The sequence below is a fragment of the Myotis brandtii genome, unplaced genomic scaffold, assembly GCF_000412655.1.
Source record: "Myotis brandtii unplaced genomic scaffold, ASM41265v1 scaffold2207, whole genome shotgun sequence".
In the NCBI taxonomy this organism is placed as follows: Eukaryota; Metazoa; Chordata; class Mammalia; order Chiroptera; family Vespertilionidae; genus Myotis; species Myotis brandtii.
This window is the reverse complement of record NW_005358276.1, coordinates 175,449-188,997: the sequence shown is the minus strand read 5'-3', so window position 1 is coordinate 188,997 and position 13,549 is coordinate 175,449. Positions and strand designations below refer to the sequence as shown.

The following is a 13,549-nucleotide window of genomic DNA, read 5'->3' as shown; positions in this document are numbered from 1 at the left end:
TCCGCCTGCCAGTACACTGCCCGCAACCAGGGCATGTACCTGACCAGGAATGGAACTTTGATCTCCTGGCTCATAAGGCGATGCTCAACCACTGAGCCACACTGGCCTGGAGAGTCTCATTATCTTCCAAACCAATTTTATTACCTGACCCTCAGATTAGATTCCTACCCCATGCCCTTCCTCAGTTATTTCCCATGGCTTCTCTAATTCCTGAATAAAACCTTTGTGCAGGTAACTAAAGCAAACAGGCACTCTCTCTCTCTCTCTCTCTCTCTCTCTCTCTCCCCCCCCCCATTCCCATTCCTTGTTCTAATGCACACCAAGCATCTATCCTTCTCTCCATGGATGGGTCAAACATTTTAACCCCTTCAGACCAAAGGAGGAGAGGACCAGTGGGGGCCTTCCTTGCCGAAGCTGGGAGTGGAGGCCAGGGAAAAGGGAGATGAAAGTATATTCCAGCCACATAGGAACATTTTTGTTGGTGCGAGAAACCTACATCAAAGTGGCCACAAGATGAGCTAATAGAAGACAGACAAATGTGACTCCACGTTTACTTAGCTTGATGTGGAGTCTTGACTTCATAGGGAGGGGCCCCGCCCATGCCATTTTGCTGACCTCTTCCCCTCCTTCCCAAGCTCATGGAGCAAGAGCCCCCCCCACACACACACACTTGAAGGTTGGTTTATGGCATTTGATATTCTTTTCTCTATTTTAAAGCACATGCTGACTTTCTGTCCCCCTCCCTGCCTTTCCCCCTGGGGAAATATAATAAAGGAATAAAGACATTTGGCTTGAAAAAAAAAAGCTGTGAATCCAACTTTTACATGTAGGGATAAGCTACAAAAAGTCTTGACCTGATGGTGGCATTTCACTGACAACAGATTTCCTCCTTCTTTCCCTCTCTCCCTCCTTTTTGTAGTCATTAACCTGTAACCCAAAGGAGCACTCAGCCACTCCAGAACAACATGATTTCACCTTTCACCTCTGCTTCCTCCTTCCTTTAGACCTGAAGCTCAAGGAATCATGGAAATCCCCTCTGAATGGGTACAGTCTCTGCCATATCCAGGCTCCCCTCCCACCTACTCTTCCCAGGACCATCTCTTTCAATTTTCCTCCAATGTCCCTCTTCCCTCTCCCAACTGGTTCCCACCCCATGCCAGTGGCTCCTCTTCCCTCTGACACTAGTTCTTCCCTCAGGACTCAGTGACTTGTTAAGCCTCTTGGGCATTTGTTCTCCCCTACCAGACAGAACCACCTGGGAACTGAGCTTGGCACAGGCAGGCACTTGGGACATATACGTGGGCTACCTGAAGCCTGCCTCCAGGTGTCATTTTCCTCTGTCCTGTATCACAAGGAGACAGTAGGGTCTGGGGTTCAGGGGACACCTTCTGGGGTGACTTCATGGAATTTTATGTAATCTTGATATTTTGATAATTTTGACTTTTAAAATGTAAATTTAAAAAGCACAGTTTAACCTGTTTTTAAAGCACACCACATTACCTGCTTTTTACTTTGCCAGTTGGACTTATGTCTTTACAGTGGGGCCTTGACTTACGAGTGTCCCGACTAACGAGTTTTTTGAGATACCAGCTGTTTCTCGGGCCAATTTTTTGCATTGAGTTGATAGAGTAATTTGAGTTAACGAGCTCCTTAACGAGCTCCTTAACGAGCTCGGTCTCTGAACAAATTAAACTCATAAGTCAAGGCCCCACTCTATTGGTCATTCATGTAGGGCAAAGGAAATACCTTTTAAAACTCAAGCAAACTGGGTGTTTCTCTTGTATCCTGTCAGAGGAAACAAAATGGAAAAAAAGAAAAAGAAATAAAACACCACATATTTGCTTGTGAATAAATGTTATTACACAAATGTTAAGAGTGGTCAAATGTAGTAATTGTGCGAGGACAGCTAAAGGCTGGCTGCCCTGCCATCCACGGTGTGATGGGGTGGGGGAAGGTCGAGTGCCACCACTGGGTTTAAGTTTTTGTTTTGTGCAGCTGTTTTAGTAACGAGAAAGAATATATCCAAGAGATTGTCACCTCCAAGTTACTCCTTGGGGAGGGACCCACTTGTCCATGGAGACTGCCTTAGCCTAGAATCCAGCAGTGTGAGGTGAGCCCCGTGTGCCACCTGCTTGATGGACATGCTGGGCCACTGCAGATTGGACAGTGATGCCAGGGGACACCCAGTTGTCATCCTCTACCTTGAGATACCAGCTGTCTCTCGGACAGCTGTCGCATTTACAGAATGTCATCTCCATTTTATTTCTGTACTGGAGAGGAACCCATTCCATTGCTCCAGCATGAACTGAGTGCTTAGTGTGTGCCAGGAGGGGAGGAATGGGAGCCAGTTTCTTCCTTCTAGAGGTCACGGGCTGTGGGGGAGACAGAAAAACCATGATGTGTTCTGTGAAGGGAGCACATATGTTGACATGGCGATCGCTGATAGCTCAGAGGGGCTACAGTGAGGAGAAAGCTCACCTTTGAGAAAAGTGGCCTTTGAGAAAAGCTGTAGACAGTTTCATGTGCATCCAATTCCTTCTGTGTGAAGTCTCTGTTTTAGGTCAAATTAATTCTTTCTCAATTCTGGGTAACCCCAGATTCTGCCGTACAAGTTTGTTGTAGAAAAGTTCACGTTCACCATCTCTACATTTTCTGGTTTTGCAGAGTTATTCCTTCTTAACACTGACCTTTACAGACTTAAAAGTGCTTTGTTATAAACACCGGTTCATTATTGGAGTTTCCCGCCTCTGACAGTCAGTCAGTTCCATGGCTGTGTTAGTGGCTTCTCTCTGGGACCCCTGGGGGCCTGGCCTCTCCTTCCAGCACAGACAGTGGGGGAACCCACAGCTGCAGGCTTTGTGGGGGTAACATATTACTCTTGGCTCAATGCATCACCCAGAAGCAGGAGGAGCTCCCTCCTGAGCAGCCCAACTACTGGCCCTGGCTCCGCAGCTCCAGAGCTCCTCAGCCAGAGGAGGTCTGGCACGATTTGAGCGGGCTGCTTGTGAAGTCAGCAGGGGCCTCAGCATGGCTTGGTGGGCTGGGCTGGGCCAATAGCAGCAGGGGCTGGCAGGGGTTGACAGGGCTGGCTTGGGTGTTAAGAATAGCTCTCTTTTCTTTTTTGTTTTCATTAGTGTGTTTTTTTTATTACGAAAGTAATACTGTCATAAAAATTCAAAGAGTGGAGAATGGAATAAAGAGAAAACTCAAAGTACAAGTACCTTCCCACTCAGCCCACACAAACCCACTGCCTAGCGGCAGCTGCTCAAACCAGTGTCATATGAAACCTTCCAGATACTTTCTAGCATATACAAGCACAAATATAAGGGTGTAATTTTAAAAAATCACTTTCTTAAGAAAAAGAGATATGTATACTTAAAAAAACCAAACACTACAGAAAACATTTTTTTTAAAAAGTAAAAGTAACTCCAATCCATCTCCTAAAGATAACAAGTGTTAACATTATTAAAGGTGTTTCTCAATGCCTTCGGACAATTTTACAGAAATGAAGTAATGCTATATCTGCTGTCATGTATCTTATGTAAACTGCTTTCCCCACTTGTTTAAGAAAATATTATAGGCATTTCCCAGGTCCCTAACTAGAGACCTATAATCATCATCTTGATCAGCTGCATATTAACCTGTGATAAATTTTGAACACACCTATGGATAAAAATGTAACCTAAATGTTAGCATTTTAAAAAATATTCTTATTGATTTTTAGAGAGAGGGGAAGGGAGAGGGAGAGAGAGAAAAAAAATATTGATGTGAGGGTGAAACATTGATTGGCTGCCTCCTGCATGTCCCGTACCAGGGACCAGGGATTGAGCCTGCAACCCAAACGTGTGCCCTGACTAGGAATGGAACCAGCAACCCTTTGGTGCACAGAATGACACCCAACCAACTGACGCCCGGCTAGGGCATTACCAGTTTTTAATATCATAAAAAATATTGCAATGAGCATCTAGTATTTGTCTTTCTCACCTACCCCATGCAGTTGCCACCTGAGCATAAATTCTAGTAATACAACTCAAAACTGCAATGAGCTAACACTTTGCATCCACTGCATTGGCAACAATAACACATCTGACAACATCAAGTGTTGGCAAGGATATGGAGCACTGGGCATTCTCAGACATTGCTGACAGGAAAGAAAATCAATGCTCTGTTATCAGTTTGAACATGCACGTATCCTATGACCCAGGCTTTCTACTCCTGGGTATCATATACCCCTAGAGCAGTGGATCTCCAAGTGTGATTTCCTAACGAGTAGTGTCAGCATCAGCTGGGATCTTGTTAGAAATGTAAACGATTCCTAAACAAATCAGAAAACCTGGGAGTGAGGCCTAGCACTATAACAAGCTCTCAAGGGGATTCTGATGCCCACCAAAGTTTGACAACCATTCATCTGGAGAATTTCTTGCCCAATTAATCAGGAGATGTGTACACAAATGTTTAGAGCAGTATTGTTAACAGCAAAACCACTAGAAATTCACCAAGTAGTGGAGTTGGGGAAAAGTAGGGAGATTTCTGGATCTATTGGGAAGGTGAGGCTGGAGGATTTCCTGACAGATAGGATGTGAGGAGTGAAAGAAAGTGAGGAGTCAAGGATCACACCAAGGTTTTTGGCCCCAGCTACATAGAAGGATATGTGGCTATCAATTTTGGTGGGGACAGCTGCAGGAAGAATGGATTTGGAAGGGCTGGTAAGGAGTTTGGTTTGGGACACCAAGTACAATGCCTAGTAGGTATGCAAGTGGAGATATCGAATAGACCTTGGGATATAGGAATCTGAAATTCAGGGGAAAGGCTGACTTGGAATTGTAAGTTTGGGAGTCACCAGCCTTCAGATGGTATTTAAAGACAGGAGATTCGGACAATGAAAAGAGGCCAAAGGAGACTTAAATGGGGCCAGTGGGATAGGAGGGAGAGTAGAAGAGTAAGGAGTCCTGGAAGCCAAGGGAAAAGTGTTTCCAGAAGGAGTATTTCTTATGTCAAATGCTGTTCACATGTCTAGTAAAATGAGAACTTAACCTGATCATTGGATTTAACAAGATGAGAGCACTGGTAGCATTGGCAAGAGCCATTTCTGTGATATTCTAGAAGAGATAGAAAGAAAAGAAATCAGAGACAAGGAGTATAGATAATTATCTTCAGGATTGTTACTAAGAAGGGGAAAGGGAAATAAATAAATAAATGGAAGGGAAGGTGGGATCAAGAAAATGCTTTTGCTTTTTTTGTTATATAAATTAACCCATTTATTATAGGCTCATAATGTTTCAAACTGTGGAGCTTCTACTGGTCTTTCAATTCCTTCGGTCTTCTGATGGCTGACTTTACTGTGACGGCAGAAGTGGTGTTGTAGGTCCAGGCACTACCAACGACTGTTTTCATGCAGGAACCACAGTGCCAGATCCCCACGGCTCGCCTCTTCATCTTGGTTTTGCCACAGAAGGAGCAAGTGTACTTGGCGTGCTGGTTGATTTCAATTTTCTTCACCATTTTCCTGAGGGAGGTGTCATAATGGGTCCGTATTTACTGACGATTCCAATCCATGTCGCTGTGAACTAGGTCGCACACCGAGAGCAAGCTTTTTTTTTTTTAATGGTGGGAAGAATTATAGAATGATCCAGCCAAGAGGAAATTATTGATGACTTGGGAGAAAGGGAAAAATGTTAGCCAGATGTCCCTGAGTAGGTGGCAAGAGATGTGATCAAGGGCACAAGCAGAGAAATTTTCCTTTCATCTCAAGCCAGGACAGGTCATCCTGAGTATCAAGACTGAAGATGGAAGTCATAGATAATGGTGCTGGCTGGTGGGTAGATGTTTATATACATCACATTTTATATACTATCCATGTATACCATTTATATATCAGATAATAAAAGTAATTTTTAAATGGCAGTATTGCTGGGTCAAAGGAAGTCCTCTCTGTTCATTTTGTTACATATTTCGCCATCCCAGAAAGGTCACAACAATTAATACTCCCACCCCTATGGCTCCTGGGAAATGAGAGTAACCATTTTCCCACATCCCACGTAACCCAGGTTTTGCAGATCCATTTTAACCTTTGCATATCTGATGGAGGGGTAGGAATAGTTGCATTTCCTTCATATATTAATGGACTTCAGTAAGTCTTCACTTGTGAATTGTCTGTTCCCTGTTTTGCCGGCCCATTTTCCTATTACTTGCTTTGAAAGGAGCCCTTTTTTATTTTAGGAAGATTAAGCCTTTGGCTGTCATATGTGGTACAAATAACTCTTCCTCATTTGTCATTTGTCTAATGACAGTTATGGTGGGTTTTGCCATACAGAAGTTTTTAATTTCTCTTTTCTTTTATGGTTTCTGGTTTTCATGACATACTTAGAAAGGCTGTCCCCACCCCAAGATTCCTTCTAGGACTTTTATGGTTTTATTTTATTTTTTACATTAAATTTCTAAGCCATCTGGAGTTTATTTCTGTGTGGAGTATGAAGTAGGAAATCCAGTTCTGCGCCCCCCACCCCACCCCCCGTCAGTGCAACATCATATATTTAGTGATACACTTCTAATCCACTGATTTTAAATGTTACCTTGATCATACACTGAATTTGAAAGTAAATTTTATTCTTTCCCTTATTCATTTTGCAAATATCCCTTGTGTGTCCACTCAGTACCATACCAGGCACCTGGGGGAGCAGGCAAGCACAAGATGTGTTTCCTACATGCAGGAGGAAGGGAGGAGACAGACAGGAGACAGTGACTGCCGGGTAATGAGTGCTGGACAGAAGTGCAGCCCAGGAAGAGACACTTAACTGGGTCTTGTGCTTAGGGATGATTTCCTGCTAGATGCATGAGTATAGTAGGGGTTAACCAAGGCAAGAAGACTTCAGTTAACAGTAAGGTTTGGAGACAGAGAACAAGGCTTATGTGGGAATCAGCAAGAAGTCCAGTATGGTTTCAGTGTGCTGGGAGCTTGGAGCTTGAGAGTTTGGAGAAGAGACGAGAGCCACAGCAGGCACCAAACCTGGTCAGGGAGAAGGAAAGATGAGTCTCAGATGGCACCCCAGTTTCCAGCTTGGACAGCTGGGTGAATAGAATCACCTTATTGCCCAGACAGAGAACACAAGGGGAGATCATTCTGGCTGATTCGTGGAAAATAGATGCAACAGGGCAAGAGTGGGAGCTTGGAGACCAGGGAGGAGCTGACAGAGGATACTGGCTTGAACTAGGACGCTGGTGGCAGTGAAAGTAGGGAGAAGTAGTAGGGTATAGTTTGGAAGTAGAGATGCAACCAGGACTTGCTGATTAATTGGATGTGAGAAATGAGGGAAAGAAAGAAAAAGAGGAGGTAGGAGTCAGAAAGTAGAAGGCCTGCACTAGACATTCCAGAGGTGATGACAGGGTGCAGGCTCTACCCATAGGAAAAAGTGGCTGCAGTGTAGTTGACAAGGCCTTCAGAGATGTCAAGGTTGAAGAACTGGGAGGCCTGAGAGTGAATGGATGTTCCATGGGCATGGAGGCTGAAGTCACACATTCACTGCTCCACCTCATTGCTATCCTGCCCCCATCCCTCCCAATCACTTCCTCACATTCAGTGAGGTAGGGAGGGAAAGGAAGAATGAGCCAAGTGTGAAGATTTGCCTGGAAGTTGGATGTGTTAGTCAGTTAGCCTGAGCATCAAGGAAGGTGAGGTTTTCATCCAAGAGCAGATTAGTCTATCCGAGGTAGGTGAGGTGTGGGAAAAGGAAGACTCTCCCCTGGAGAGGCTGTACCTTGCTTAGTGGAGGGAGTCCGGCTCCAGTTAAGGAAGAAGTGAAGCAGCTAGAGTGCCTCTGTCCCCCAGAACTTTCTGTGCTGATGGAAATGTTCTCTATCTGTGCTGTGCCACATGGGGGCTATTGAGCACTTAAAACTGGACTATTGTGACTGAGGCACTGAATTTTCCATTTTATTTAGTTGTAATTAATTTAAATTTAAATAGTCACATGTGGCCAGTGGCAACTATAAAGGCAAGTAGAGTTCTAGAGATATGTTAGGGAGCTGTGCTAGTTAGGGAGCTGCGGTCCTCAAGGTCACAACAGGGCAGGTGGGGGAGGAGGGGGAAGGGAGGAGAGCACAATTCCAGAGATCATAGAGCTATTTGGTTGAGTTCATAGTCCTCAAATACAGGTTACTGGGGCCAAGAGGGATGGATAGGGGCCAGGTGATGAGAGTCAGTCCTTCCCTCTATGCTGAGAATATTTGAATTTCCACCCAGGGGGGACTTTGGCCAGCAGCCCCTTGTCCTGCTCAGATGGACAAGGAGGCAGCCTCCGAACACTTCTCCCCTCTACTCTCTCAAAGGCTGGAGGAAATCAAGGCAGCTGAGCACCCAGGGAGGGAGGTTTCCAGAAAAGACTAACAGAGAAGCGTACATCCTGTAAGAGGTGAATCACAGTAGCCTGGCTCTCCTGTGTGAAGGAGTTTCAGGGATCCACTGCATTTCCCCTTCACAGGTGGGCATTTCCCAAGTGCAAGGGCAATGCTTAACCATAAGGAACAAATCAGCAACTCTCGGAGTTGGACAGACCCTCAGGTTTCTGTGGCCTCGGCTTCCCCAGCCAGCGGTTTTGCCAAGCTAGGCTTAGCAGGGCCCCTGAGTGAAAACTCCCTCCCTCTCCAGACAGATCTAACTGTTCAGAAGTCCATTTTCCCATGCAGACTGCATCCCCCTGCCAGGTCTCCCAACCCAGGGCCCCAGTCAGTTCTGGGGGCACCACACAAACCCCAATACTGACTCAGGCTTCCTGTTTCTTCAACAGGTGGTGGCTTCCACACCTTTTCTCTTCTGGACCTGGACTCACAATACCTAGAGGGCATCAGAGGGTCCTGGAGCCCAGGCTGCTTCTGAGACAGACAAGCTGGGGCCCCCCAGGGGTGGGGCTTGGAACAGACTCAGGGGCATGGCTCCCAGCAGGGCCAGCTGATTCCCCAGGCTGCTGACAGACTAGACCCTCAGTATGGCCCCTTGGCGGGAGTGGCTGAGCTCCAGGGATGAGGGGGCGCTGGGCAGGGAGCCTACTGTCTCCTCCTTCCCTTCCTCCTTATCCCAGGAGCCTCTGTGCCGGCCAACTGTACTAAAACTCCGGAAAACCATGGCGGGGAGGTTTTCCAATTAGAACATTCTTTTTCCGATCTGTGGATGATTCTTAAAGCAGCAAAAAGCCATTCTTCAGGGCATGTGGGGATTATCTGCCAGCGGGGCCTTGGCGCGGCTTGCGCACTCGTCCTCCAGAGGCCTGGCCTGGGGCTGCTTCACAGCCAAAGACAAAAAGCAGTCTGCATTCTGGGGCATCAGGTCACACAGGCCAAGACTGATGGTGGAGCAGTTCCTGGACTTATTCAAAGTAGTAGATTCAAAAGGCAGCGGGAAGTTCGGGCTGCATGGGTGGGAGATGTCCCAGTGGCCAGGGAGGCCTGCTTGCATGACCTCCCTGCTCCCAGTGGAGCCACTGTCCACAGAGCATGGATTCGTCTCCTTGGAGCTGAACTGGTCTGCCTTCTGCACCAGACTGGGAGTTGTTCCAAGCCAAGACTGGGGGTGGTAGTGCGTTGGAGGAAGGAGGCCCAAAGGGGGCATTTGGTGACTGAGAGTATGTGTGAGTGCCAGGGAGGGGGACCAGTCCCTTAGCCAGAAGTGCAGGCTGATGGTGGGGCAGGGGGGCTCTAAATGCAATACCAGGCAGGCAGGGTCTCACTCAGTGTGCTGGCCCTGCAGGTTCAGGTCTCTTGGGGCCATTGGGGGTGCAGCCACACATGGGGACCCCTGCCCCCCAGGGGACCCACCCTACTTGGAGCCTGCGGAGTCACCCAGCAAGTGGAAACTGGTTGAAGAGCTTAGAAGGATGAGGCGGCAGGGCGGGCCCTAGAAGGGAGGGAAGGAGGGGATTAGGGTGCAAACAGGAGCCCAGCCCTTCCCACACATGAACCTGAGCACCCAGACTGGGTGGGGGCTCCATTCAGAACAGTTGGAGCCCTGGTTTTAGTCCCAGCTATGCCTCAGGCTGGCTATGTGACCCCAGCTTGATGCCATCCCTCTCTGGACTTATGTTTCCCAAATTACACAATGGCAGAGTTTGGGTCAGTTGTTCATCTCCAGTGCCTTCTGGTGTGGAGAGACTGCCTGGGTTGGCTTTGAGGCCTGACAGCTTTCAGTGCCCCATCCATCATCCCCCTCCCTAGCCTGGGAACTCTTCAGCTAGACTGGCATGCCTGAGTATCATTCCCAGCCCTGGAGATCAGAGGGGCCTTCCTGGATCTTGTGAACACTGCTGGCAAGTTCTTTCTAAACAGCCACCTATCCCTGTACTCATCTGCTTGCTTCAACTTGGCTTCCCAGAGAATCTATTTCCATTGTCTGCTCATGGGTTACGGCCTCACTTGGCATAGGGGACCTCTCCACCCCTGCCTCTACTTTCCAGACCTCTTTCCTACCCAGGCAGTCAAGCTTAGCTCCACCCTTAAGCCCACTCTACTTAGAGGCAGCACCTAAGGGCCTTCGTGCCAGTGCGGAGACTGCCTGAGCTGTGGGCTTCAGGAGGATTCTGCCAGAGCCTGGCCAGCCTTAAAGCTGGAGATAGGAGCCAAGACACAAGAGAAGCTGAGAGTAGACAAGAATGAGGCCAAGTTCAAGCCAGGCAAGGGTAGCTAGAGCCCAGACTTGGGGCAGACAGCAACCACCAGGGTCTTGGCCCTCAAATTCTAGGCCAAGGAGAATTTATAAAGGAGCAAATGTTGCGACTGAGAATGGGGAGGAGGTCACCACCAACTGAACATCTTTTGGAGGGGCCTGGTGGTATGAGAGCAGTTGGTGTGTCTGGATCCAGGTGCCTGAGGGCAAGGAGTCAAAGAAGAGGCTGATAAAGTTGGCAGGGGCCCTGAAGCTTGGATAAGGTGGCTGGGGTGGCTCTGGCAGGGGTAGGGGCGTTCTACTGGGGCAGTGAACAAGTGGGCAGGGCAGGGCAGGGTAGGGCAGGGCAGTGACTGTTCAAGTCAAACCCGTTTGCAAGTGAGATCAGCTGCAGGGCCTGGCAGAGTAGCAGGGAGGGAGGAGTTGAGGAAAGGCTGGTCCCTTTGGCTGACGCTGTCGTGGCAGATCTGGCCTGGGCAGGGCTGAATCACCTGGGACATGGGAAGAGCTTGAGGCCCTGGGGCAACCCAGCTGATGCCCTCCCCTTGCTGACTGGCCATTGGTGGCTTGGGACACCACTCTTGATTGTGCTCTCTAGCTGGCCCACCCAGACTTAGGGCTCTAGAGCGAACTTGCCCATTCCCAGTGGTGGCATTGGGAGGGAAGGCCACCTCTTCCTCACCCCTACATCAAATCCATCACTGTGTCCTTTACATTCTATCTCTTTAAGATAGGGTCTCTTGAAGAGGAATGGGGCCCAGAGAGGGGATGCAACACACTCTAAGTCATATAGTAGGTATGTTTAGGAGCTAGGATGCCAAGCCAGATACATCCACAGCCACCAGCAGCTCAATGCAGGAGTGGGGCAGGAAGGCGATAGATGCTGGCCACCAGACTAGAAGCAGAAAAATGGTTGTTGGCAAGAGACAGAGATGAACTGAAGTGACTTTATATACAATCCCCCCACCTTTACCCACCACGCATATTCACACAGACACAGGGTCACCTCCTCCAGGAAGAGAAAAATAAAGGCAGCTTCCAGAATCTCAACAACCCTGTCTTCTGCAAATCCTCTCTGACACCCTGTGCTGGTCTCCATGCCCCAGTGATGACTCAGACAGGGCCCTGCCCACCCGGAGTTCACCATCTAGGACAAGAAAGGATGGTGGCCACTATGCTAAATGGATGTTATCAGAGGAAACTAGGGGAGCACACAGAAGGAAATGATCAACTTGACTGAGTGGCCTGTGCAGTCAGGGAAGGATTATGGACACTTGAGATAAGTTTTGTGGAATGACTGAGTTCACTAGTCAGACAAGTGGACAAAATACGTAAAGGGAGTCTGAGTGCCAGGAGCAAATGCCCCAAGGAGATGGGACTTGTGATGCATTACAAAGGCAGAAAGAGACCAGCGTGGCTGGAATGTAGTGAATCCGGGGGGAGAGTGGCTGGGCCTGCAGAGAGGTTGGTGCAGCAGACTCCTTGGGCCCCTGAAAGAGTTTGGCTTTTATCTTTTTTAAAAAATATATTTTATTGATTTTTTTACAGAGAGGAAGGGAGAGGAAGAGAGATAGAGAGTTAGAAACATCGATGAGAGAGAAACATTGATTCAGCTGCCTCCTGCACACCCCCTACTGGGGATGTGCCTGCAACCAAGGTACATGCCCTTGACCAGAATTGAACCTGGGACCCTTCAGTCCACAGGCCTACACTCTATCCACTGAGCCAAATCAGTCAGGGCTTGGCTTTTATCTTGAGAGCAATGGGAAGCCATCAAACAGTTGCAAATGTGGAGCAACGTGTAACTGTTACAGAGACTTCTGTGTGGAGACTACATAGGAAGGAAGGTTAGATCAGAGGCAGAGAGACCAGTGAGGATGGTTGCAGTGGGCGTGGAGAGAAATGCATGGATTGGAGGGCCATTTGGGACATAGACTTGTTAGGGATGGATGAAGGAGAACCTGTTAGTCCATCCTTTTGATTCTGTCATTCTGATAGGGCAACTCTTGACCAACTCTACTGTCTCTTAGACTGGCTTAACTATCCCTTGCCTGGAAAACCTCCCTACAGGTAAGGTTAATGGCTTCTTTTGATGCTCCCTCCATCCTAGCTCCGCCCCCTCACCCCACCCCACATCCAGTGCCTTGCACATATAGCAAGTATTCAGTAAGCTTGATTGAATGATACACATACTCAAAAAGCACGAATGGATGACACTGATCAAACTGCACTAACCCTCGATGTTTTAATGTGTCTCCCTGCCCAGCCTGTGCCGTGGCCCTGCTTGCTGACGGAGTGCTCCCTGCTGCTGTGCCTTGGGAGCTCCAAGTCCCTCCAGGATGGCCTTCCAGGATAACTTCCCCAGTGTGGCCTCACTTTCTTCTCCTTCTTCCCAGCCTCTGGGACTTCCTGCATGATCTCAGCCGCCAGCCACCGTTCCCCCCCTGCCCCTCTCCCCGCCCCTGTCTGGGATTTCCATCTGTAAAATGGATCTAGGAACAGTAGTTCTCAACAGAATTAACCCGCAGCATCTGTGGAAGTCATTGGCCTCGAGCAGGGGCCAGATCACATCAGGCGCGGGCAGGGGCGCAACTAGGCAGCCGGGGCCCTTCACGTGGCGGAGGCCTCCCAGTCCGGGGCCGCGAGCCTGGAGGAATTTGCTTGGAAGTTTTCCACAGGGGCAGAGCCTTCTGGAGCTCGCTCTGGGCTCGGTGCGGGGAGCCCCGGCCTTGATTTCTCCTACAGCCCCGCAGGGCGGGTCCGGGAAGGGGCGGGCGGGCCAGGACACTGGCAGGAGAATGTGCGGAATGTGCCAGGCCCATCTACCTACCCCAGGAGAGGGCAGAGGAAGGGGGCCGGCCGAGGGGAGGGGCGAGGGGCGAGGCTCTGGGCGCCGGA

The 13,549-nt window shown here is 48.8% G+C and overlaps 1 protein-coding gene and 1 pseudogene across 14 annotated transcripts in view; one reads left to right on the top strand and one right to left on the bottom strand.

Moving 5' to 3' along the window:
- The window catches only part of ZNF185 (zinc finger protein 185 (LIM domain)), an 80,546-nt gene continuing 66,997 nt past the window's right edge, over nucleotides 1-13,549 (top strand). For all 14 annotated transcript variants that reach the window (XM_014539610.1, XM_014539600.1, XM_014539608.1 and 11 more), the window contains exons 1-2: nucleotides 1-11; nucleotides 5,512-5,515. The gene's annotated coding sequence lies outside the window, so the exon portion shown is untranslated. The remainder of the gene's footprint in view (nucleotides 12-5,511; nucleotides 5,516-13,549) is intronic.
- LOC102259299 lies at nucleotides 5,233-9,118 on the bottom strand (annotated as a pseudogene).